This window comes from Halyomorpha halys, unplaced genomic scaffold (assembly GCF_000696795.3).
Source record: "Halyomorpha halys isolate HHAL.00 unplaced genomic scaffold, Hhal_1.1 Scaffold253.1, whole genome shotgun sequence".
Taxonomy (NCBI): domain Eukaryota; kingdom Metazoa; phylum Arthropoda; class Insecta; order Hemiptera; family Pentatomidae; genus Halyomorpha; species Halyomorpha halys.
This window is the reverse complement of record NW_027111492.1, coordinates 208,074-212,374: the sequence shown is the minus strand read 5'-3', so window position 1 is coordinate 212,374 and position 4,301 is coordinate 208,074. Positions and strand designations below refer to the sequence as shown.

Sequence of the window (4,301 nt, the reverse complement as noted above, 5' to 3'; positions counted from 1 at the left end):
TTTCTTTAATATTTCTTATCTATCTGTTACTATTACCATTTTTATTTATTGTTTATAACCTTTAATTTTTCTTATTAAATTTTATGTTTCATTGTTCACTCCTGTTATTTTCCTCTAAGGTTTTTTTTTTTTTTGTAACTATTTCAAGTGTTTGTGTCTTTTTTAGCCCTGACAAAGCCCTGAAACGTTGGCTCAAATAAAAATAGTACACCCATTTACTATTTGAGTTTTATTTGACCGCATCCGGACCATATTCTATTCATGTATACACACGGTCAATCAGCAATCTTTCAGTTGAAAATTTAAGCTTTCAAACAGCCAAAATTTACAATAAGAAGAACCATTATACATTACTTTATTAATGATATTACATATTGGAAGAAGGCGGTTGACAAAAGAAACTTCATTTTTATCAGCCCTGCAAAGTGGGGCGAAACTTTGGTTAACATTTATTGCCATGACAGTTTTCTGAACGAACTGGGTCTGACTTGGTAATTGATAGTTGATAGTACAAGCAATGTCAATGGATTAACTGCTATGTTTAACTATCATATGTATACCTCTTTTGGCTCTTGAATGATTTATAATAAGATATAAACCATAAGTATTTTTTCTACAAATGCCCTTTTATTAATTACCCCCTCAATAATAATTAATCAATAATTATCAAACTTTCTCTTGTTTGAAAAAAACATATTTATTATAAATGAATTAAATTACCACAGATCAGTATTAGTAAAATATTATAGAAACCATTTCAATAGTTTTTTATTCCTCTGGTTCACTTTCCAATTGTAAACAAACATAGATTCAACGTTTTGGAATGCCTTTGATTATCCTTAATAATTAGTGATATTATCGCATTATTATTATTATTATTATCTTTATCTAACTTGTGTCTAAGATATGATTATGGAGTAAATGTCGAAAGGTGGCATAACAAATATAGAATTGCTGCAATATTCTAAATGGAAGTTTTTTTGACCTCAACATTTTAATAAATAGGTGTTTTCGTATTTTGTTACTATATTTTTTAATGGAACAGTCATTGATTATGGTTTGACTCCCTGAAATATTATCAGAAGAGTTCCAGTTTTTCATAAATAAAACACAAGATTTTGTATCCAAAAAAAAATTTTCCAGACCAGGTTAATATAAAGTATACTCTTATCTATGTATACTCTACAGAGTGAACTAAGTATACTCTTCTGAAAATTGTAATATTTGTTTTTTTTACATAACACAGATGTGATAACTATCAAAGTCTAAAAGCCTTCAATGAAGAAAAGATCTCTTGTTCTTATTTAACTAATAATAATTAGTTCATTTGAGTACAGCTGTTCGAATAATATCTAAAATTTTAATTATTTTTAAATATGTGCAGGCAGACTTGTCCTCCTGCAGATGTAAACATATATTTACAGATGGAATTGTTTTCTTACTTAATGCAATGCATTATTGTATCAGTGAAAACAAATTTACATTTTGAAGTCTGAACACGAAAGAATTAACAAGTTTCAATTTTAAGCTAATGTAAATATAAAAGGATCCGTCTCTTACATTGACCAATCAGTGTGTTGTTATTTGTACTCATGGATTTCAAGTTTATTTTTTTCTTTCTTTTTTTAGCTTTGTCTGCGGTTATCGTAAGTGGAATAACAACATATTAAATTGCCTTAGTATAATTTTATGACTGAAATATTATTTTAAAAAAAAAACTTTTTTTTTTATCCTTTAATTGCAGTATGAATTAAAAACAATCATAATTACAATAAACAACAATCATCATAATTGCAGTATGAATTAATAATTTTAAAGTTTTTCTTTTCTACAATGTAAATATTTGAGCAAACAATGAATTAAAATGTATTCAACCATAATTGATAAATAATCAACTTAACTTTCAATTCTATGATCCTTTTAATTGATTTTAATTTCTTTTTAGATGCAGGGTCTATAAAATTAAATTTTAAATAAATTTTATGTAAAATAACTTTTCATAATTACAATAAAAATTATCTTTCTTCTTGTAGTTTCTTTAATCACTCATCATCAATAGAGTAATCAATTTTACTATAACATTGGCATAGAATGAAAACCTCGTGTCTCAAAAAAATCTTAAATAACTTTTACACATTATTAGAAGGATAAGCTCATATCTCATAATACTGGATTGTCAAAAAAATAATCTTAACTCGTGCTGCGATTGTTAAATTTTTTTTTTCGACATTCAAGTATTGTGAGATATGAACTTATTCATCAGATAGTGTATAAAACTTATTTTAATTTTTTTTTGGTGTACAAAGTTTTCATTCTAGGCCATCGATAGATATATTTATGGTCAAGTTCAAGAAATAAAAAATATAAAAATATATTTTTCTAAAAAATGTGTATAATATTTTCAGACTAAATTCAGTAGATAAAACAAATTTAAAAATATTTGTTTATTGTTACTTTACATATCATTAAATGTCTTTAGATAAAATAAATGAGATATTAGAATCAAAATAATATCTTAATAAATAATCAGTCAAGATAATAAAAAAAAAAATAGTGGATTTGTTTGTTTAGTGTTTGTTGTATGTTTAGTAAAACATTACTGATCATCCAGGCCATTAATTTTTTATTTATTTTTGCTTAAATTTGTTTTATTATTACTTTTTTTAATATATTTTTTTTTTCATCCATTTGATGTTATATTTGTGACAGTAAGCCTTTTGATTTTAAAAATTTAAAAACTAATTTTAAGCCTCTAACAATTTTTGAAATATTAAGTTTATTTTTTTTTTTAAATTTATAACCCCAATGTTAAATTTAGGCTCCATTAGCTAACCAATGTTCATTCTTTATTAGACATCTTTTTATTAGGTTTCTTTTGTTGGTTGGTACATCATTAAATTGGTACATTCTTTCTTATTTTTGTAAACTCCAGCCTCTACAGTAAATTCTATTGAGTCTCGAATAATGTCTGTTTTATAAATCATACCTGATTTATATTTTTAATTATTTCATATTATTAAAGTTTTTCTTTTTTATTTTAAGTTTGATAGCCCAATCTGATTTGTATTTTCATTTTCATTATTTTGTTACATCATTGCTTATTAATATTTTTGTATCTATTCTTAGGGAGTTTTAATGTATGAAAATTTATGACATTTCCGCCTTCGAATTTGTATTTTCCTCTTGTTTATTCTTATCAGGCCTCTTAGAGGAAGTTAAAAAAATTATATTTAAAAATAAACTTTGAAAATTATGTTATTAAATTATCTAAATCCAATTTACTCATTTCTTTTCATATAATTAGCAAAGTTTCTCTAATTTTTTTAAAAAGAAGTTATTACTTAATTTTAACATTTTATTTTTATCTATTATAAAAAAAAAAAAAACATGAGGAAAAGATCTGTATTTATTATTTATTAGACATTTTTTTTATTAGGATTATTTTGTTTGTCGGCAGAGTCATCATTATATTGGTACATTCTATTTTTGTTGTATATTCCAAACTTATCAGTAAATTATATTGAGTATTGTGTTAGTGTAATTATAATAGTGTTTGTTTTATAAATGATACCTGATTTATATTTTTTATTATTTCATATTATTAATGTTTTTCTATTTTATTTTAAGCTTGGTACACCAATCTAATTTGCATTTTCTTTTTGTTACGCCATCGCTTATTAACATTTTTGTATCTATTCTAAGAAAGTTTTAATGTATGAAAATTTATGACAGTTCCGCCTTTGAATTTGTTTTTTCCTCTTGTTTATTCTTATCATGTCTCTTTGAGGAAGTTTAAAAAAAAAAATTTAACTTGGAAAATTATGTTATTTCAATTTTGACATTTCTTTTCATATTATTAGCAAAGTTTTCATATTTCAAGAAAAACAAAATTTATAAAAAAAAATATTCTATTGAAATGTTTAAATAAAATAATTTGTGTCAAAGTTAAGTCTCAAATACTACTTATTATTTCTTTAAATGTCCAAAATTTTAGCTAACCTGGCCTTAAGGACAATCTTAAATACAAATTTAACCACTAAACACTCACGTCCAATAATTGCAGGCTATTCTCCTCAGATCAATAACTTTAGTCAAATTAAATAGTGTTTGAGACTTAAATTAGATATAAATTATTTTATTTAATCTATAAAATTAGTCTTGAAGAATTGAAGAATTATATGATTATAAGAATTATATGGGTATTTACATGAAAAAAAAATGTGACTTTTTAAATTTAATTACAGCAGTTTTATTAATATTATTATACCAAGTATTTCTTCTTTTGGGACAGCCAACTTTTA

The 4,301-nt window shown here is 23.8% G+C and overlaps 1 long non-coding RNA gene across 1 annotated transcript in view; it reads left to right on the top strand.

Moving 5' to 3' along the window:
- The first annotated feature begins 1,468 nt into the window (after positions 1 to 1,468).
- Positions 1,469 to 4,301, top strand: part of LOC106680301 (uncharacterized) — a 3,788-nt gene continuing 955 nt past the window's right edge. The window contains exon 1 of the long non-coding RNA XR_001343092.3: positions 1,469 to 1,646. This is a non-coding gene — a long non-coding RNA (uncharacterized lncRNA). The remainder of the gene's footprint in view (positions 1,647 to 4,301) is intronic.